A 23,226-nucleotide genomic window follows, 5' to 3' on the forward strand; every position below is an offset into this window, starting at 1 on the left:
GAAAGGTCAACAAGGGTACATTACTGATCATCCCTACATTTCTTTGGATAAGGAATGTAAAGTGTAGTGGCTGAACATTAGGGTGCCTGTGGATCTAAAGCATCCATATTTTGTTAGGTTATGATTCATATGACAAAACATAAATCATGCAGAAAAACCATAAAGCCAGGAAAGCATATTATTTACACATAATCATTTAGCATAGTTTAGATGCATACACTTTTTTGTGTGCCCTCCCTAGCTGCGCCCGAACCGAACAAGAACAAGTCTTTAGGACTCCAAGTGTCGTCCCTCCGTAGATAGTCCACAGCACGTCCGGATCCGCCTTAAGCTTGACCAACTAGGATCGCCCTTAAGGTACTTAGAATTTTCGGCTATTGTAGGCCATTATATGACTGAATTTTTGCTCTCAAAAATCACTTTGAATACTTGAATCGTATATACAAATAATGACCCTAGGCCCTTATTTATAGAGGTATGGAAAAGGAATTGTAATCCTACTAGGATGTGGATTTGTTAATTAGAACTTTATTAGGACTCTAAATAACAAAGCAAATCTAATAGGATTAGGATTTTAATCTTCGCACGAATCCTAATAAGATTAGGATTTCCCGCACACGCATCGTACAAGCCGTGCACCCGCGCAGGCCTTGCGGCCCACGACAAGCGCACAGCCCATGTGCGGTGTTGCGCGCGCGCGCGCCCTTGGCTGGGCCTGGCCTTGCGCTGGGCCTGGTCGAGGCGTGCGTTGCTGCGTGCAGCTCGCTGGGCGATGGCCTGGCTTCGTGCTGGGCCTTCGTCTAGCGGGCCTCTTCAGATGATAATTCGTAGGATACGCTTCCGATTAAATTCCCGATTCCGGAATTCATTTCCGATACGAACAACATTTAATATTTCCGATTCCGGAATTAATTTCCGTTTCGAAAAAATATTTAATATTTCCGTTTCCGGAATTATTTTCCGATTCCGATAATATTTCCGATTCTGACAATATTTCCGTTTCCGGCAATATTTCCGATTCCGGCAATATTTCCATTTCCGATAATATTTTCCGATACGTACCATGTTTCCGTTTCCGGCAACATCTACGACTTGGATAATATTTATATTTCCGATACGATCCATATTTCCGTTTCCGGCAATATCATCGTTTCCGGAGTATTCATTTCTTGCCTGTGACGATCTCAGCTCCCACTGAAACCAAGATCCGCCGATTTCGAATATCCATAGATGGAGTATTTAATGCCATTAAATACTTGATCCGTTTACGTACTATTTGTGTGACCCTACGGGTTCAGTCAAGAGTAAGCTGTGGATTAATATAATTAATTCCACTTGAACTGAAGTGGCCTCTAGTCAGGCATTCAGCTCACTTGATCTCACTGAATAATTAACTTGTTAATTAATACTGAACCGCATTTATTAGACTTAATATTATATGCATACTTGGACCAAGGGCACTATTTCCTTCAGTCTCCCACTTGTCCTTAGGGACAAGTGTGCATTTCCTAATTCCTTTGTCGCTTGATGCTTGCTCTTGAACATAAGGTAAGAGTTCTCATCCTTATTATGTCCAGAGGTGTTCCTCGATTTCAGAGTTCAACTGATCAAATAAACAGATAATCATAGCCTATGATTCATCCGAGCACGGCCATGCATTTCACAGTTTCTAGCTCTCCGAGTGGCCTTGTACAACTTTTAAGCATCTCATCCCGATTTATGGGAGGACAATCCCAATCTTGCGATCTTGAGATTAGACTTCGTTTGATAGGTGATTACCTGAGCGTTGCCTTTATAGCCTCCTTTTACGGTGCGACGGTTGGTCAACGTCAAAGCAACCAGTTCTCAAACAAGTAATCTCAAATCACTCAGATATTGAGGATTTAGTGTCTAATAATTTTAATGAAATTTACTTATGACAGATTTTCATCTCTTACAGTAAAGTTTCATAGGTCTTGTCCGATACTAGTCTTCCCAAAGTAAGTATCTATGCAAATGATTATGACATTGCCATGTCCACATAGTTCAAGAAACAGAACTACTAGTCATCTTGCATTCTAATCGTCTAACGTTTTCTATGCGTCCAATTTTATAGAAAACTCCGACTAGGGACCATTTTCAACTTTTGACATTTAAGTTCACTTGATAGACATTTCTTAGTCACGGGACTGGTCTTGACAGTCTATCTTGAATATATCGTCAAATTGAAGGGACTCATCATTTAACAAACCACAAATTAAATGGAAAAATGAATTCTTTTCATTTATTGTGAATGATTAACCAATAATGTTTTACAAAGATTTAAACTCTAAAACTTTAAAACATTAAACAGGGATATCAAAGCCATTCTCCAATATGCTTGATTCCCATAGCTGCAGTGTGCGAGTTGTGCTTCGCCTGCGGCAGAGGTTTAGTCAATGGATCTGATATGTTGTCATCAGTTCCAATCTTGTTTATCTCGACTTCTTTTCTTTCAACGAACTCTCGTAGAAGGTGAAATCTACGAAGTACATGCTTGACTCTCTGGTGGTGTCTAGGCTACTTTGCCTGTGCAATAGCTCCGTTATTATCACAATACAGGGCTATTGGTCCTTTAATGGAGGGGACTACACCAAGTTCACCTATGAACTTCCTTAGCCATATAGCTTCCTTTGCTGCTTCATGTGCAGCAATGTACTCCGCTTCAGTTGTAGAATCCGCAATGGTGCTTTGCTTAGCACTTTTCCAGCTTACTGCACCTCCGTTGAGGCAGAAGACAAACCCAGACTGTGATCTGAAATCATCTTTGTCGGTTTGGAAACTTGCGTCCGTATAGCCTTTAACAATTAATTCATCGTCTCCACCATAGACCAGGAAGTCATCTTTGTGCCTTTTCAGGTACTTCAGAATATTCTTGGCAGCAGTCCAATGCGCCTCTCCTGGGTCTGACTGGTATCTGCTCGTAGCACTGAGTGCGTACACAACATCCGGGCGTGTACATATCATAGCATACATTATTAAACCAATCAATGATGCATATGGAATCCCATTCATTCGTCTACGCTCATCAAGTGTTTTTGGGCACTGAGTCTTGCTTAGAGTTATTCCATGAGACATGGGTAGGTAGCCTCGCTTGGAGTCTGCCATCTTGAACCTATCAAGCACCTTATTGATATAAGTGCTTTGACTAAGTCCAATCATCTTTTTAGATCTATCTCTGTAAATCTTGATGCCCAATATGTACTGTGCTTCTCCTAGATCTTTCATCGAAAAACATTTCCCAAGCCAAATCTTGACAGAGTTCAACATAGGAATGTCATTTCCGATAAGTAATATGTCGTCGACATATAATACTAGGAAAGAAATTTTGCTCCCACTGACCTTCTTGTATACACAAGATTCGTCTGCGTTCTTGATGAAACCAAAGTCACTGACTGCTTCATCAAAACGTATATTCCAGCTCCTGGATGCCTGCTTCAATCCGTAGATTGACTTCTTTAGCTTGCATACCTTTTTAGCATTCTTTGGATCCTCAAAACCTTCAGGCTGTGTCATAAACACAGTTTCTGTTAAGACGCCGTTTAAGAAAGCAGTTTTGACATCCATCTGCCATATTTCGTAATCGTAATATGCAGCAATTGCTAACATTATCCGAATAGACTTTAGCATTGCAACTGGTGAAAAGGTTTCATCGTAATCCACACCGTGGACTTGCCTGTAACCTTTTGCAACCAATCTAGCTTTGAAAACTTCAAGTTTCCCATCCTTGTCCTTTTTCAGTTTGAAAACCCATTTGCTTCCAATGGCTTGGTAGCCATCTGGCAAATCGACCAAATCCCATACTTGGTTTTCAGACATGGAGTCTAATTCAGATTGCATGGCTTCTTGCCATTGCTTGGAGCTAGGGCTCGTCATAGCTTGTTTGTAAGTCGCAGGTTCATCACTTTCAAGTAATAGAACGTCATAGCTCTCGTTCGTCAAAATACCTAAGTACCTTTCCGGTTGAGATCTATATCTTTGCGATCTACGCGGGGTAACATTTCAAGATTGACAATGATTCTCACCAGATTCTTCTAAAGATCTCTGAGTTTCATCCTGAATGTCATCTTGAGCATTCTCTAGAGTTTGTTGTTCGACTCGAATTTCTTCGAGGTCTACTTTTCTCCCACTTGTTATTTTGGAAATGTGATCTTTCTCCAAAAAGACACCATCTCGAGCAACAAACACCTTGTTCTCAGATGTATTGTAGAAGTAATACCCCTTTGTTTCCTTTGGATAGCCCACAAGGATACATTTGTCAGATTTTGGATGAAGTTTGTCTGAAATTAATCGTTTGACGTATACTTCACATCCCCAAATCTTAAGAAAAGACACATTTGGGGGCTTTCCAAACCATAACTCATATGGAGTCTTTTCAACAGCTTTAGACGGAGCTCTATTTATAGTGAGTGCAGCTGTATTTAGTGCATGTCCCCAAAATTCTAATGGAAGTTTGGCCTGACCCATCATTGACCTGACCATGTCTAGCAAGGTTCTGTTCCTCCGTTCCGACACACTGTTCCATTGTGGTGTTCCAGGAGGAGTCAATTCTGATAGAATTCCACATTCTTTCAGATGGTCATCAAATTCATAGCTCAGATATTCACCGCCTCTATCAGACCGCAGTGCCTTAATCTTCTTGCCTAATTGATTCTCTACTTCACTCTGAAATTCCTTGAATTTGTTAAAGGATTCAGACTTATGCTTCATTAGGTAGACATAACCATATCTACTGAAGTCATCAGTGAAAGTGATAAAGTAGCTGAAACCACCTCTAGCATTTGTACTCATTGGTCCACATACATCTGTATGGATTAAACCCAATAGTTCATTTGCTCTTTCTCCAACTTTAGAGAAAGGTTGCTTTGTCATTTTGCCAAGTAAACATGATTCGCATTTACCATAATCCTCTATGTCAAATGGTTCTAGAATTCCTTCCTTTTGAAGTCTTTCTAAGCGTTTCAAGTTTATATGGCCTAATCGACAATGCCACAGATAGGTGAGATCTGAATCATCCTTTTTGGCCTTTTTGGTATTTATGTTATATACTTGTTTGTCGTGATCTAATAAATAAATTCCATTGACTAATCTAGCAGATCCATAAAACATCTCTTTAAAATAAAACGAACAACTATTGTCTTTTATTAAAAAGGAAAATCCCTTAGCATCTAAGCAAGAAACTGAAATGATGTTTTTAGTAAGACTTGGAACATGGAAACACTCTTCCAGTTCCAAAACTAGCCCGGAGGGCAACGACAAATAATAAGTTCCTACAGCTAATACAGCAATCCGTGCTCCATTTCCCACTCGTAGGTCGACTTCACCCTTGCTTAACTTTCTACTTCTTCTTAGTCCCTGTGGATTGGAACATAAGTGTGAGCCACAACCTGTATCTAATACCCAAGAAGTTGAATTAGCAAGTATACAGTCTATAACGAAAATACCTGAAGATGGAACGACTGTTCCGTTCTTCTGATCTTCCTTTAGCTTCAAGCAATCTCTCTTCCAATGCGCCTTCTTTTTGCAGTAGAAGCATTCGGATTCAGAAGTGGGTTGACTGACCTTCCTCTTTACAGATTTGGCGCCAGTTTGCTTAGTTGGGCTGGCCTTGTTGCCACCTTTCTTAGCATTCCTCTTCTTTCCAGATTTCTTGAACTTGCCCCCACGCACCATAAGCACATCCTGCTTATCACTTTTGAGCGTCTTTTCAGCGGTCTTCAGCATACCGTGAAGCTCAGTGAGCGTTTTGTCCAGACTATTCATACTGTAGTTCAGTTTGAACTGATCATACCCGCTATGAAGAGAATGGAGGATGGTGTCTATAGCCATTTCCTGAGAAAATTGCTGATCCAGCCGACTCATATTCTCAATGAGTCCAATCATTTTGAGAACATGTGGACTTACGGGCTCGCCTTTCTTAAGCTTGGTCTCAAGAATTTGCCTATGAGTCTCGAATCTTTCGACTCGAGCCAGATCTTGGAACATGTTCTTCAACTCCCTGATGATTGTGAAAGCATCTGAGTTGATGAACGTTTTCTGCAGATCTGCACTCATGGTGGCGAGCATTAGACATTTCACATCCTTGTTGGCATCAATCCAACGATTGAGGGCTGCCTGAGTGACCCCGTCGCCTGCGGCTTCGGGCATCGCCTCTTCTAGGACATACTCCTTTTCTTCCTGCATAAGAACTATTTGCAAGTTCCTTTGCCAGTCAAGGAAGTTTTTCCCGCTCAACTTCTCCTTTTCGAGAATTGATCGAATGTTGAATGAATTGTTGTTTGCCATATTTAAAACTACAATTGAAAAGAATAAACAAATAAATAACCATTCACAGTTTCTCTTAATAAACTTAAACTCTAGCATACATGCATAATTCAATGTTCATTAAGCATTTTATTCAAGTTATGTGTTCCGGCAGGTGTGAATAAAATGATTCCAAGATCCTAAAATCATTGAAGAACTAAGCACAGTTTGTCGACTTAGTCCTAAAACATCTTAGGTAAGCAAAACCCTTTTGCTAATAGTCTAGAAACTATTCTTGGTTTATAGGTACGTCTAAGAACTTATTAGGTAAACCTATCGATTTTGCCACGACATAAAAGGACTCCTTACTTATATCGTTGAGTTTCACCAAAACTAACATGTACTCACAATTATTTGTGTACCTTGCCCCTTTAGGACCAATAAGTAACACCTCGCTGAGCGAAAACTATTACTAGATTGATGTAAAGGATATCCAAGCAAGTGTATATTTTGGCATGGCACCTTTTAACTCAATTTTTAAGTTTGGAACTTAAGGCTCTTACTATGTTGGTTAGATTTTAAGTGAACTAAAATCCTTAATCATGCAACATAATCAAGCTTTTGATCTCATGCATTTTAAGACATATTTAAAAGCAATAAATAACTTAAAACATGCATAAGATAAATGTGATCTAGTATGGCCCGACTTCATCTTGAGGCTTTAACTTCAAAGCCCGTCTTGAAAATCTCCGTGGGAGGCACCATTTTCTTCAAATAGGATAAGCTATAATTAAAACTAATTACAACTATTTGATGGTACGCAGACCATATTTGAATTGAAAAAAAACTTTGGTACTTTAGACCAATTACATTCAATTTAATGGTACGCAGACCATATTTTCTATCCTATTTGGGCCATACTAGTCACTTCATAACCTGCAAAACAGTACATATACAATATATACCATTCACCCATTCATTATCATGAATGGCCCACATAGCTGGTTAGTAAAACACATTATGCATCACATAAACATTTGCAGCAATTAATCAAGGGCACCAATAATCTACAAATTATTCAGTCCTTATTAATTCTAATCAAGTTGTTTTAACCTTAAGGATTTGTAGACCTAATCAAGAGTTTATGACTAAAAAGGGCTCCCACTTAAACCAATAAATTCATATGCTTTACTAATTTTTAAACATAAAAATTTATTTCTAGTCTAACCGGAAACATACAAATTTAATTAAAATTTAAAGCTCATATAAATTTATAATTGAATCCAAAAAGTTTAATTTAATTTCAGTCGTATTTAAATTAATTCATGATTTTAATTTTAGTAAAATAATTAGAATAAATAAAATTTATTATAATTACAATATTCAAAATTAAAATCCAATAAAATAATTTAAAATTATTAATTTTAAAATTAATTAAAATTACGTAAACTGAAAATTTCAAATTAAAATTTCAAAACGATCTAATCGCAACGCAACAATCCCACGCAACGCACGCCCATGGGCCACACGCACACAGCCATCGCTGGCCATGTGCGCGCAGCCCATGCGCTGCGTCGCATCGCTGCTGCTCACCATCGCAAGGCATCAATCGAACACGCCAGCTGGTGCTCGCTGCGCGCGCCAGCGCTCGATGCACGCGAGCCATCGCTCGCTGCGCTCGCTTGCCAGCACTCGATCCATGCGAGCCATCGCTCGCTGCGAGCTTGCCTTTCCCGCACGCGAGCTTGCGCTCATCGCACGAGGCAGCAGTATGCGAGCTGGCGCTCGCTGCGCGCGAGCCATCGACGCTGTGCGTAGCGCTCGTGGCACGCGAGCTTGCGCTCGCTGCGCGAGGCAGTGCGCGCTGTGGCGCAGCACGCTTGCTGCCCACACGCGACTGCTCGTGCCTTGCTCTCGCCCCTGCCCACACGCCCATGGCTCACAGCCCACGACACAAGGCAGGGCTGCTGCCTTGTGCTCGTGCACCATGCCCTTGCTCGCTGCATTCGTACCGCATGGGCGACGAGCTCCCTTGCTCGTCGTCGCATGCCCGCACTATACAACATCCCTTAAGGGTAACACGTAGCGTCCATTGCTTTGTGCGTGCAAGTTATATGAGCGAGTCGCATAAAATTAAAAATTTATATTCAAAATTAATGACAAATTAATAAATAATATTAATTTCATAATTTTAGGGCGAAAAATCGAAAATTTATTATCCAATTGATTTCCGATTAACATGGATTCAAGTCTAGGTCATAAAAATTTAAAATTTAACATAAATTTACAATTTTTATGGTGGTTTTTAATCATAGGTATCTAATTAAATTATAACTAATTATGAAAATCAAATTAATTCTAAATTATTCCAATTTTCAACAAATTAATCATAATTACAAATTAGATTGCATAATTAACAAGGCTAGGCATTCAAACTTGTTAAACATATACAGTAGGTCAATCAAAAATTCAAGATTTATCAATAAGAGTCGCAAATATTTAATTTAACATCTTAAATTTACGAAATTTTGCATTCGAAAAACTAAAACCTCCGAAAAGTCATAGTTAGGCTTCGAATTTGAGAATTCTGGGTTCGGCCGAAAATTACTATTTTTGTCCAAATTTTAGAATGTCTTTTACATGCGGAATTGACACAAAAATCACTCGATTTGGATGAGTAACGAAGAAACTGCCGAAAAACTGCGTACGTATAATTAAATAAACGCAATTTGCAATTAATTAACAATTACGAAAATTAATCACCCCTTTTAATTCTTGCAAATTTGTAATATTTAACCATGTTCATGCAATTTAGATTATGAAAATAATAAGAGGCTCGTGATACCACTGTTAGGTTATGATTCATATGACAAAACATAAATCATGCGGAAAAACCATAAAGCCAGGAAAGCATATTATTTACACATAATCATTTAGCATAGTTTAGATGCATACACTTTGTTGCGTGCCCTCCCTAGCTGCGCCCGAACCGAACAAGAACAAGTCTTTAGGACTCCAAGTGTCGTCCCTCCGTAGATAGTCCACAGCACGTCCGGATCCGCCTTAAGCTTGACCAACTAGGATCGCCCTTAAGGTACTTAGAATTTTCGGCTATTGTAGGCAATTATATGACTGAATTTTTGCTCTCAAAAATCACTTTGAATACTTGAATCGTATATACAAATAATGACCCTAGGCCCTTATTTATAGAGGTATGGAAAAGAAATTGTAATCCTACTAGGATGTGGATTTGTTAATTAGAACTTTATTAGGACTCTAAATAACAAAGCAAATCTAATAGGATTAGGATTTTAATCTTCGCACGAATCCTAATAATATTAGGATTTCCCGCAAACGCATCGTACAAGCCGTGCACCCGCGCAGGCCTTGCGGCCCACGACAAGCGCACAGCCCATGTGCGGTGCTGCGCGCGCGCGCGCCCTTGGCTGGGCCTGGCCTTGCGCTGGGCCTGGTCGAGGCGTGCGTTGCTGCGTGCGGCTCGCTGGGCGATGGCCTGGCTTCGTGCTGGGCCTTCGTCTAGCTGGCCTCGTCCGATGCTAATTCGTACGATACGCTTCCGATTGAATTCCCGATTCCGGAATTCATTTCCGATACGAACAACATTTAATATTTCCGATTCCGGAATTAATTTCCGTTTCGAACAAATATTTAATATTTCCGTTTCCGGAATTTTTTTCCGATTCCGATAATATTTCCGATTCTGAAAATATTTCCGTTTCTGGCAATATTTCCGATTCCGGCAATATTTCCATTTCCGATAATATTTTCCGATACGTACCATGTTTCCGTTTCCGGCAACATCTACGACTTGGATAATATTTATATTTCCGATACGATCCATATTTCCGTTTCCGGCAATATCATCGTTTCCGGAGTATTCATTTCTTGCCTGTGACGATCTCAGCTCCCACTGAAACCAAGATCCGTCGATTCCGAATATCCATAGATGGAGTTTTTAATGCCATTAAATACTTGATCCGTTTACGTACTATTTGTGTGACCCTACGGGTTCAGTCAAGAGTAAGCTGTGGATTAATATAATTAATTCCACTTGAACTGAAGCGGCCTCTAGTCAGGCATTCAGCTCACTTGATCTCACTGAATTATTAACTTGTTAATTAATACTGAACCGCATTTATTAGACTTAATATTATATGCATACTTGGACCAAGGGCACTATTTCCTTCAGTCTCCCACTTGTCCTTAGGGACAAGTGTGCATTTCCTAATTCCTTTGTCACTTGATGCTTGCTCTTGAACATAAGGTAAGAGTTCTCATCCTTATTATGTCCAGAAGGTAAGCCCTAGACCCGAGGTGCTTAAACTTTTGAGGGAGATACGTCCTGTTTCTGAAATTGTTGTAAAACAGGTGGTTGCCGAGCATCTTGAACTTGTTGAGAACGTCGAATGTTTTCTTCAGAAACAACAACAACAAATGGCTTCAAATAAAGATCTCTTTTGGCTTTTCCTAAGGCTTGGGGATAAGCTGAAGAGCAAGGCGGAGCTTGTGACACAGCCGCCGGTGGATGAGCCCTATGTTGAGCCATCCGAGCAGATTCCTTCTCCTTTGAAAAAAGTTGAGGTTGTTGTTGTAGTCCAAGAGGCTGTTGTCACTCCTACAGCGGTCTTGGTAGAAGACCATCCTTCTCATCCTTACTCTCCAATCCGAGCTGAACCAGGTCAGGCTGCGTCTGAAGATGAGGAGTATGTCTTTTTCGATGCGGAGCAGAAGAGCTCCTCTACAAATGGTTTCAGCAAGATTTTCCTGAGAAGGTTGCTTATCTGGGTAAGAGACCCAAAGTTCTTGTGACTTCGACTGAAGTCGCTTGGGAAACCCTCGAGAAATTGGATGGTCTAGACTTGACTGACACTCTTGAGCCGCCATTTAAGAAGCAACGTCAAGCGTTGAACTTGACTTCTACTTCGATTCTGGAGAGGTTTATCCATGTTGACCCTTTAGCCAATGTGCCTATAAAGAGGATACCTAACACTGTATGTGGGACGATGGCGAAGTATCAGACTGGATAAGAGGCTCGGGAGGCTCCATGGACTGGGTTGGATGCCTTGAAGGTCCATAGACTGCTCGGGGAGCATGTTCTCCAAGGTATTTCTGGGTACAGAATCCCTGGGGAGATAGGGCACCTGCTACCATGGCCCAGTACCACCAACACGAGGTATGACTTGTTTTATGAAATTTATGTTCTCTTCCACCCCAAAGGCTTTGCTAACACTACTACAATTTCCGTGCTTTGGCGACGTATTTTTGGCTAATTAGCGACGCCTATAGGCGTCGAGAAAATTTCCCTCGACGCCTGTTATTAGCGTCGAGGAAATCTTAGTCGAGAATTCGCGACGCCTTTAGGCGTCGAGATTTGGGACGCCTTAAGCTGTCTTGGACATCTTTGGGGCGTCGAGAATGGCGACGCCTTACAACGTCCACAAATTAACTAGTCGTCGAGATTTGGGACGCCTTAAGCTGTCTTGGAAGTCTTTGGGGCGTCGAGATTGACGACGCCTTACAGCGTCCATAAATTAACTAGGCGTCGAGATCCTCGACGCCTTACTACGTCTTAAGATCTGTGTTAGGCGTGGTTCAAAATTGTTTGCCAACGCCTTCCTAGGTCCCTATTCTAGACATCAATTGTCGTCCACAAAGAATTGTGGCGGGAAATTTAAACCTTAATTACATAATGCGTCCAAATTTTGTAAGCTTTTTTCACCCAAATACAAATTTGTATCTATATATAGTTTATAAATGAAAATTAAAGCAACAAAATTAATGATTTGAATATATATATACGACAGATTGATCTTCAATCGATCAACAATTTTTTTTTTGGCAAATAATAAAATTTGTTATCACCATCTATAAGTAGTAAAATCCATAGTACGTGCACACATTTATATTACTAATATATTTAAAGCCTAGAGAAACTAAAATACACAGTACGTAAAAGAAAATAATGCCTAGAAAAACTAAAATTCATAGTACGTAAAAGAAAATAAAGCCTAGAGAAACTAAAATTCACAGTACGTAAAAGAAAATAAAGCCTAGAAAAACTAAAATTCATAGTACGTAAAAGAAAATAAAGCCTAGATTAAGTAACTAGGAACTAGCTATATATTTATAGACGATTGTTCGTAGTAGACTCAAGTGTTCCAAGTTGCTTCATTCTTTCGTTTCTCCTTTATCACGTTGTACGATCTACAAAGCAAAATAAAAAATGTAATAAGTAAAAATAAAAGTAACAAGCAGTCAAGTACTGAAGAGCAGAAAACTCAGGGAAATCTGGTCCTAGACTGCTGGCTGTGCCAAAAACTCGGGAAATCTGGTCTTAAAAAGTCTTAAATCACTTGGCAAAGTGAAAGCACAATACATCAATATTAACACCATTACTGAATGCCTCTAAAAACCGCAGGAGATTGTAGCACTAAGTATAGTGGTCCACAGTGAAAACTGAATGAGAAAGAAAAACTCTCCTAGTTTAGATAGTGGAGCTAATTTGTGTTGGTTACTATAAAGTCCAATATATTCTCAGATTTTGATACAGATCATAAGTGAACACCAACCTACAACCCTTCTTTCTCAAAGTCAATGAAGATGCTTAATATTGAACATAAGAACTAAATTCATACTTCGTTTAAAATGATAACGCTGGCTGTTTTAAGGCATGTCAATTAATCAACTAAAAAAGACAGCAGTATGACAAAACAGTGCACCAAGAATTGTTTAGACCGAACAGATTGAGTCTAGGAAGAGATGCAGACCTATCCTCGTGAGCAGTTGAGCTATGCCTGAATATGCTTGAGATACTTTCAGCAAAAGAAGCAGTTGAATTGATGTTCAAACAAGAGTATCTTTAAGGTAAATTAAAGTAGAACAATGCCAACTTCTCATCATGATCGAAAAACTGTGCAGAAGAGTTTCGGAGAGGAACTGAAAAACTTGGCAGTGAATGGAAACAAAAAAAAACATATATAACTAAGAAAGAACACACCAACCTTAAACCAAAGTGAGATATAGCCATGTAAAATATCATATTAGTTTCTTTCAGTTTTTAATTTCTTCACACATATGAATATATAGCCATGTAACACATCATAGTATTCTGTTGTCTTAGACCATGTTTAGCATTTGATGAATGTAGGGAGAGACAATAAAGTCAAACTTAGCACAGAAACAACATATAACCAAGTACTATACTCCATAGTTGTTAACTTGAAACCCATCAGAACATAGGATTTAAGAGCATATACAAAGTACTATACTCCGTAGTTGTTAATTTGAAACCTATCAGAACACAGGATTTAAGATCATACACAAAGTACTATACTCCGTAGTTGTTAACTTGAAAGTTGAAACCCATCAGAACGCTAATGCTCAATAATTAACAGAATTTGCTACAATTAAGAACATAAAGTACACAGGCTACTAATTTAACATACCAAGTACACACCCACAACGGTACTACTAAAGTGAAGGCGCACAATTCAATTTTTTTACGGAGCATCAAGATATACTTTGACAGACATACATAGAATTTAAGTGTGATAGGCAACATATTAAGCAATCCAATCAAGCCATTGTTTAGAACGAATTGAAGTCTAAGAAAAAGTAAAAAAATGCAGAATCCAAGAAAAAAGAAAGGAGCAATTATGTCTGCAATTCAAAGAACTTACACAAAAATAGAACATGTACCTCTAGCCTAGATATTTCAGCAGACAATTGAGGATTATACGCTTCAAAATCTCAGCAATTTCTAGCTACATTCAGTCTTGTTCCCACCACTGTGACTCATTGTGAAGAAGATAAAATCGAAGATATCAGAGTGAAACACCTTGTTTTGTAGTAGTGAATTAAACGAAACAATAAGCTTTACCCGAGAGTAACAAAAGGCTTCCCAGAAATCATTTTGTGAATAAATGCTTCATTGAGCTTGTTGCATAAATCTTCCTCAACTCCAACAACTACTTCAATGCCTGCTTCTTGAAGCCTAGTAATCCCCCTAGATGAAATAATGGGGTTTGGATCCACCATGCCAACCACAACTCTCTTCACTTTGGCTTTGATCAAAGCCTCAGAACAGGGAGGAGTTTTTCCATAATGATTGCAGGGTTCCAAAGTCACATAAGCAGTTGCATTTTCAGCCTACTCCCCAGCATCCCTCAAAGCAAAAACCTTCAAAGTTTCACCTTTACATCATCAATAACGGAACTAAACGAGACGAATACCGTATAAGATAAACTAACATCCAAGATATACCATGAATCAATCTACAAACAAAATTGACCACCAAAACAAGCATTGCAAGAGTACTCGTAATGAACACATAAAACATTACACCACATTCTAATTAAAAATTGAGATATTCACCATAAACTGTGAATAAGAACTTCTGTGTATTTGCATCTAAAGCGCATGACAAATATGTATTCTCCCATTAAAAATACGACTCTAACTAGATTTCCAAACAATATTTGACCATCGATCCATCAAAACAAGCACTTCAGGAGCTAAGAAAAGCACGTCTTTATTTGCGGAAGGCGTTCTTCTTGTTGGTGCTTTATGTTATGTCCCTTCTATCACAGAAAACTCCAAAACAGTCTGCTTGAAGCATGTTATAATGTTTATTTGTGATTTGTTTTAAGACATTCAATAGGTAGGCAGAACTACATATCAACTAATTTTTAATCCCTTTTTAAGCTCATGTTTGATGTTAACTGTTTATTGTATTAAAAATCTATCTCTATAATTTCAGCCTTTCATGATAACTCTTACCAGAAAATCATACACTAAACCCATGTAGAATCATAGCTTCGGCTGAGAAAGAATGTTACAATTCTGCTCTATACCACACCTTCCTGCCTCACAAGCCATGATGACTAGTGTAATTTTTAAGACATGAACATAGTGGGCCTAATAGTAAAGACTAATTAGGAATAATAGACATGAGATTTAATGGATACTGGCCAGGCACTACTTAAACTTACATTACAACAATGGGTGTTCCAAACATCCAACCACTAAGGCAAGAAATTCCAACTCAACATATAAAACCAGAATATACCTTGAAAGCACCAAAAACTCAGTTGCGATAGGTGTCCTTATAAGGCTAGCATCAATAAAGGCACGAAAAGGCATCCTAGTCTCAAGTGGTTTAGCAGAGTAGTCCACAACCGATGCCCGATAAACAAAACCATCAAAGATTAAGATGGTTTTACTTCAGAAGAAACACAAGTTTCTTTAACTACCTAAAAGTCGGAAAAAAGTCAGTGCCATGGAACAAAGCAAAGCAAATTCAAATAAATTCATTTTCCTCCTAAAAGACAAAATAACAATAAATTATAGCAAAGGGTCTGTAATGTTCTAATAGATAATAACATCACCAATATTGTACAACAATAAATTACACTGATAACAGATCAATAGTAACTCAAAAATACTACTTTTCAGAAACTAATCAAGAACATGTATAATATATGTAAAAACATGAATCAAACATCAAATTTTCTACCCGATCTTAGATCACGAATTGTCCAGTCTTAGGTTCTTGCTAGTGCTTTTTATTACACTCAAAAACTTTGATCAAGAAACAAATACAAACTAGCCTTACAATAGATGTGGGCTAAATTTGGCTTGTACAAGGCTGGAAAGAAAAATGATTCTTGTACTCTGTCATTTAAAGCTACAACATCAGACAAACGACATAGATGCAATGGATCCAGAGGCAATCAACTCAATTATAGCTAACATTAAGCATATTTAGTACATACTATTCTGTTAACAATGTTAAACTTATTAGGTCCCTTACATCCAAAACACTTCACCTTTCAGTGAGGACAGAATATTAAAATGAAAAGATCAAAAATTTCAACAACACTCAAAAACGAAAAAATTTGCACGAATTAGGGATAGAATCGCAAATTTCTAATCAACATAGACAAATCTAAACCCAATTTATAATAGAACTCGGCATTACTCAGATCTAAATAATTATATGAAAAGAAAAAAAATCAAACAATATGATTCAGTTGCAAAGAAATACCTAAAAACCCTAAATTAGCACGAATTAAGGATATAATCGCAATTTTCTAATCAACATAAACAAATCTAAACCCAATTTAAAGTGAACTCGATATTACTCAGATCTAAACTAATTATATGAAAAGAACGAAAATCAAACAACATGATTCAACTACAAAGAAATACCTAAAAACCATAAAAAATCAGATTCCGAAAAACAGAACGAAAATTGCAAAAAGAATAATAAACAAAAAAATAATGTTACCTTTCACAAGACCCTAAACCCATTGATTGAAGGTGAAAAAGAGATATACAATCACAAGGAGAACACAAATGAGGAAGATACGTGAAGGAGAGCTCTTAACATTCCAATGAGAAGAGAGTAGATTTGAGATTTTTTAGCAAGAGGTGAGAGGCGGTGAGGGCTATTCAACGAGGCGGTTTTTATTTTCCAAAGAACGGAAAGTTGCGGGCTAACATTAGATCTGACTATCTGAGTAGCCAGCTATCACGTGGGTTTCACGTGTACTCTCGACGCCAAAAATTGTCGAGAAAGTTCTAGACGATGAAAGGCGTCGTGAAATAACGGAAATTAATTTTTTTCCCCAACGCTCATACCCAGGTGTCGAGCTCCAGGCGTCCAGAAACGTAGGCTTTTGTAGTAGTGATTGGAGGTAAATGGTTCGTGTCAATTGGTTAAAACTGGTTGTCTCATCCGTCAAAACCAATACAGCACGGTCTATAGTAGACTAGCTTAATTAGGCAGTCACAGTCTTCATCATGGGAGTCTGACGAAGAAACAATTTCAAGGATTAGTAACTAGTAGAAACTGAAAGTGAATAAGGCAGGGGAGAAAAAGGAACACACGTACACAAACATTTCATCAAACAAATTGCAATCAACATGTATAATCATACAAGAAGTACTTAGTCAAAACATGTCATATGTCTATCAAATACATTCAGTACCGGTTAAACAGATCAATGCGGAACACAAGAACTTACTTTGTTTCTCAAATATTCTGGATATGTTGATAAGGATTCATTCAGAGCGCGCTACTGTCATGTAAACATGAAATACTGTTAGACCACAAAGCAATTATTAACTAACGAATGGTAATTAACAATTATTAACTAATCCTACCCATGTTTGCAACCGAAGGACATAAGAAGAAAGCTACAACAAGGAAAAAAAATGTTGAAAAGCATACTTGCAGCCGATTTTATGACAGACAAGATACGTAAACTTCAGAAGAGAAATCAGTGGTAATGGTACACCAACGATCAACAAGGCATACGGACTGCAGAAGGATCATAAAAAACTTGGATTACTAGTGATGTACATACAGTTTCAAACTCCCTCTCATATTGAAATTTTTTAAATGCCTAGTTTTATGTTGCTAACAAGCTGCCTCTTGTATGTTCTGTGTTGCAGAAGTAGCCTTGAACATTACTGATCCTTCTGATGGGTTTGAGTATGTACGCTACATTGTTCAACAATGTCCACAGAGTATTTCTGACTAGAATAGCTGTAATCCTGTTGATTTTATAAATAAGGCTTGAACAACAGAATTGTATTATGAGGTCTATAGTTCATTTTAACGTCTTCGATGATTGTTGTTTAAATTGAGATTATTTAGGGTGTATTATTTAAGTTAAGCTAATATGATTCCTATAAGTTTGTTCCGATAAGTTTAATTTAACTAGTTCCAACATGTTCATATAAATCAAATTCAGTTGAATAGAACACGCCCTTAGTGAAATTTTAAGTCTCTTCCTTGCAATCTTCCTTTCCTTTTTTATCTTTCATTTTGTTTGTAGCCCCTGCACTGTATCAATGGTTCTCAAATTCAACAATGTTAAACTATGTTATGCCCTTTATCTCTCATTCTATTTTTTAGCACCTGTCGTTTATCTCTCATCCTGTTGCAAATATACATGATAGTGTCTTTATGGTCTGTCTTTTCTGTCAATAATATAGGTTCAAAACCTTCTAGTAGCAACATCAGACATCCCCTTGTACCCTCAATTCTCCTCAGATACTAACTATACCTAAAAAAGGACAAAAGGCAACAAGAAGGAAGAAAAAGATAGCTGGCCAAGTATTCTAAATTTATTTGCCACCGATAAAATTGTTTGTTAAGTTGCATAATTGTCCAATTATATCTGAACTCCTGTCTTTCACAGTTCAATTCAGGCAAGCTCAACCAAACATGGTGGACTGTTTTTTTTTTATTATTTTTGCAAGTGATGGGAGAAGGTGAAGAGTCCAGGCAGCCCCAACTCCTAAGCTAATCGTATTGTTCTATCTGTATCTTTTTTTTTGTTTTGTTGAATGTTGAAAATGGTTAACATTTCTGCATAATGGTTATCCTTTATTTCAGGTTCTGCTACTATTGTAGAACACCAATACCTTGACCAACTCCATCCATTTTCCAATTCAAAAAAACAACAATGTTCCTCCTCCAAACTTTGCTATAAGTATGTTCTAACTCCAAAAAAACAACCATTTTCAATCCACCAATTCTTTTCTAAATACATTCTAATTCTAGAAAATAGCAATTATCAATCACCCTAACAAAATTCAATTGTGACATACAACTTCAAACTACCAAAACTCAGATATCTTACAATCAACAAACAAGAAATTATCATCTATATCAACACAGCAAGGAGAAACAGATGAATCAAAACAGCCAAATTAACCCCAAAACACGAAATAACCCAAAGTAATAGCCGAGACTAATATACTAAATTACTACCTGTGCAACAATACCTCGAAAGTTTCAGCATAAAATTGAGCAGTATACCCCTTCGAAATTCCAGCACATGAAGTGAAATTGAGTCCTTTTTTGCCACTGACTCGTTAGGATGATGAAAGGGAGAAGATGAAGAAATAAAATATCAGATCAAGAAAAAGAATAAGAGGAATTCACAACAGATAATTAGAAGAACATAGACAACACCTGAATATCAATGGAAAATACACAATTGAGAGTTTCAGATTCGCAGAGGAGAAGTTGTTCTTTTGGGAGTTTTTCGCTTATTAGGGTTTGAGCGAGAGTGATATGCGCGATGGAACTGTTAAGGAAATTTGTTGTTTTAGCGCTCAATAGACTGCTAAATATTTTGGGAAGCGCAAAATTCTAATTTTCAGGAAATATTAATCGCGCGTCCAATTAAGTTAACATGTGCAAGGCACGTGTACTTTCGACGTCAAAAGTGGTCACCAGAAGACTCGTCAACCGAAGGCGTCGAGAACTAGCCGTCGAAAAATTCTTCGACGCCTTAAGGCGTCGATAAATTACGGAAAATAATTTCCACCCCAACGCCATCCTCTTAGCGTCGAGGTCAAGGCGTCTAGAAATAGGTTGTTTTCTAGTAGTGTAATTTTATTTTCATTCCTTCAGGCCAACTATTAGAGTATATTCGCTTTGAAATGTAGTCGTTATGAAGAGGAGCGTCTTCGGCGGTACGAAGAGCATTACAATGGTGATATTACCTTGATAGACTCAAGGTCTCAACATATCCCCAAGGAGATCAAGGATGCTCGGGCTGAGCTGGCTGGTTGGCATGTGCTTTTCAACAAGTTCAATGTCGAGGCTAAGGCTGAAGTTGTGAAGCTTTCTGCGCAAGGAAAAGCCGATGCCGAAGCGATCAAGGCTATTAAAGAGGAGAAATATGCCCAAGCCACCAAACCCCGGGAGCTAGAGGGGGAGAAGTTGAAGCTCGAGAAAGAGAAGTAGAAGCTCAAAGCCAAAGCTAAGAGAGCTTCTGATCTGGAGGTCCAACTGAAGGCGAAGGCTGAGCTGTGTGACAAGTTGGAATGAGAGAGCCGAGAAATTTTCAGTTTACGTAATTTTAATTAATTTTAAAATTAATAATTTAAATTATTTTATTGGATTTTAATTTTGAATATTATAATTATAATAAATTTCATTTATTTTAATTATTTTAATAAAATTAAAATCATGAATTAATTTAAATACGACTGAAAAACAAATGAAATAAGCGGATTCAATTATAAATTTATATGAGCTTTAAATTTTAATTAAATTGTATGTTTCCGGTTAGACTAGAAATACATTTTTATGTTTAAAATTAGTAAAGCATATGAATTTATTGGTTTAAGTGGGAGCCTTTTTAGTCATAAACTCTTGATTAGGTCTACAAATCCTTAAGGTTAAAACAACTTGATTAGAATTAATAAGGACTGAATAATTTGTAGATTATTTGGTGTCCTTGATTAATTGCTGCAAATGTTTATGTGATGCATAATGTGTTTTACTAACCAGCTATGTGGGACATTCATGATAATGAATGGGTGAATGGTATATATTGTATATGTACTATTTTGCAGGTTATGAAGTGACTAGTATGGCCCAAATAGGATAGAAAATATGGTCTGCGTACCATTAATTTGAATGTAATTGGTCTAAAGTACCAAAATTGTTTTTCAATTCAAATATGGTCTGCGTACCATCAAATAGTTGTAATTAGTTTAATTATACCTTATCCTATTTGAAGAAAATGGTGCCTCCCACGGAGATTTTCGAGACGGAGTTTGAAGTTGAAGCTTCAAAATGAAGTCGGGTCATACTAGATCACATTTATCTTATGCATGCTTTAAGTTATTTATTGCTTTAAATATGTCTTAATTATGCATGAGATTGTGGCTTGATTATGTTGCATGATTAAGGATTTTAGTTCACTTAAAATCTAACCAACATAGTAAGAGCCTTAAGTTCCAAACTTAAAAATTGAGTTAAAAGGTGCCATGCCAAAATATACACTTGCTTGGATATCCTTTACATCAATCTAGTAATAGTTTTCGCTCAGCGAGGTGTTACTTATTGGTCCTAAAGGGGCAAGGTACACAAATAATTGTAAATACATGTTAGTTTTGGTGAAACTCAACGATATAAGTAAGGAGTCCTTTTATGTCGTGGAAAAATCGATAGGTTTACCTAATAAATTCTTAGACGTGCCTATCAACCAAGAATAGTTTCTAGACTATTAGCAAAAGGTTTTTTCTTACCTAAAATGTTTTAGAATTAAGTCGACAAACTGTGCTTAATTCTTCAATGGTTTTAGGGTCTTGGAATCATTTTATTCACACCTGCCGGAACACATAACTTGAATAAAATGCTTGATAAACATTGAATTATGCATGTATGCTAGAATTTAAGTTTATTAAGAAAAACTGTGAATGGTTATTTATTTGTTTATTTTTTCAATTGTAGTTTTACTATGGCAAACAACAATCAAAACATCATCATGGGTTCTGAGCTTATGGTCAAGCTGAACCTAACAAATTTTCTTGAATGGGAAGCTAAGCTAGTTGAAATAGTCAGGCTCAATTGACTTGAGTATGTACTGTTACATCCCATGCCAAGCTACTATGCCAGAGACATGACCCCTGAAAGATTTGCCGCCTGGGATGCGGATCTCAAAAAGGTTATGAGTCTCATGCTGAACAATATCCCTGATGAATGGGATAGAAGGTTTGTAGCTTATGAACCTTTTACGCTCATCAAAAATCTGAGGGATATCTGTCGTGGAAGCACGGAGGACAGGGACCTGAACGTCCATGAGTTGATTGAATCAATGTCTGGTCTAAAGGTTAGTTGTCCCAACAGGTGTTATAGGATGGAAGTCCAAGAAACACATGTTCAGCTCCTTCGCACTAAACAGAGGGTAGGTGTCCCACTGAGGTTCCATGTGGATCTTATGCGTTCATACTTTGATCGCCTAAGTCTACTAGGAACACCAATAAGCGAAAGGATGGCAGTCTCTATCTTGCTCTATTCACTACACAGTGGGTTTGGTCTCTTTAAGCAACTATACCTCAGTGAACCAAGAGAAGAAACAGTTGCAGAATTTGTTCACCTTGTCAGAAAGGCTAAGATAATACTGGACTGTGAAGCCAAAGATTTACTCAAGGCTAGAAGGAGACCGTTCAAGAAAAGTGGAAAGTCCAAGGGCAATGCTAAATCAAAGCAGGACAAGTCCACATCAAGCTGTCTTTATTGTGATGGAATAGGCCATTACAAAAGAGAATGTCCAAAGCTAAAGGAAGATCAGAAGAACGGAACATTCGTTCCATCTTCAGGTATTTTCGTTATAGACTGTATACTTGCTAATTCAACTTCTTGGGTATTAGATACAGGTTGTGGCTCACACTTATGTTCCAATCCACAGGGACTAAGAAGAAGTAGAAAGTTAGGCAAGGGAGAAGTCGACCTACGAGTGGGAAATGGAGCACGGATTGCTGCATTAGCCGTAGGAACTTATTATTTGTCGTTGCCCTCCGGGCTAGTTTTGGAACTGGAAGAATGTTTCCTTGTTCCAAGTCTTACTAAAAACATCATTTCAGTTTCTTGCTTAGATGCTAAGGGATTTTCCTTTTTAATAAAAGACAATAGTTGTTCGTTTTATTTTAAAGAGATGTTTTATGGATCTGCTAGATTAGTCAATGGACTTTATTTATTAGATCACGACAAACAAGTTTATAACATAAATACCAAAAAGGCCAAAAAGGATGATTCAGATCTCACCTATCCGTGGCATTGTCGATTAGGCCATATAAACTTGAAACGCTTAGAAAGACTTCAAAAGGAAGGAATTCTAGAACCATTTGACTTAGAGGATTATGGTAAATGCGAATCATGTTTACTTGGGAAATTGACAAAGCAACCTTTCTCTAAAGTTGGAGAAAGAGCAACTGAACTATTGGGTTTAATCCATACAGATGTATGTGGACCAATGAGTACAAAAGCTAGAGGTGGTTTCAGCTACTTTATCACTTTCACTGATGACTTCAGTAGATATGGTTATGTCTACCTAATGAAGCATAAGTCTGAATCCTTTGACAAATTCAAGGAATTTCAGAGTGAAGTAGAGAATCAATTAGGCAAGAAGA

The 23,226-nt window shown here is 37.8% G+C and overlaps 1 long non-coding RNA gene across 9 annotated transcripts; it reads right to left on the minus strand.

The window, feature by feature from the left end:
- Positions 1-12,154: 12,154 nt before the first annotated feature.
- LOC130464103 (uncharacterized) lies at positions 12,155-19,422 on the minus strand. 9 transcript variants are annotated; one of them, XR_008924410.1, is made up of 8 exons: positions 19,271-19,422; positions 19,067-19,162; positions 17,310-17,363; positions 16,571-17,093; positions 15,350-15,533; positions 14,162-14,460; positions 13,981-14,069; positions 12,155-12,486 (listed from the first exon to the last, which is right to left on the minus strand). It is a non-coding gene; the product is annotated as an uncharacterized lncRNA (long non-coding RNA). The 9 variants fall into 9 exon arrangements; XR_008924411.1 differs by adding an exon at positions 13,050-13,192 and having other exon boundaries at positions 13,981-14,460; XR_008924412.1 differs by adding an exon at positions 17,516-17,605 and having other exon boundaries at positions 13,981-14,460.
- Between the last annotated feature and the right edge of the window lie 3,804 nt (positions 19,423-23,226).

The sequence above is a fragment of the Spinacia oleracea genome, chromosome 6, assembly GCF_020520425.1.
Source record: "Spinacia oleracea cultivar Varoflay chromosome 6, BTI_SOV_V1, whole genome shotgun sequence".
In the NCBI taxonomy this organism is placed as follows: Eukaryota; Viridiplantae; Streptophyta; class Magnoliopsida; order Caryophyllales; family Amaranthaceae; genus Spinacia; species Spinacia oleracea.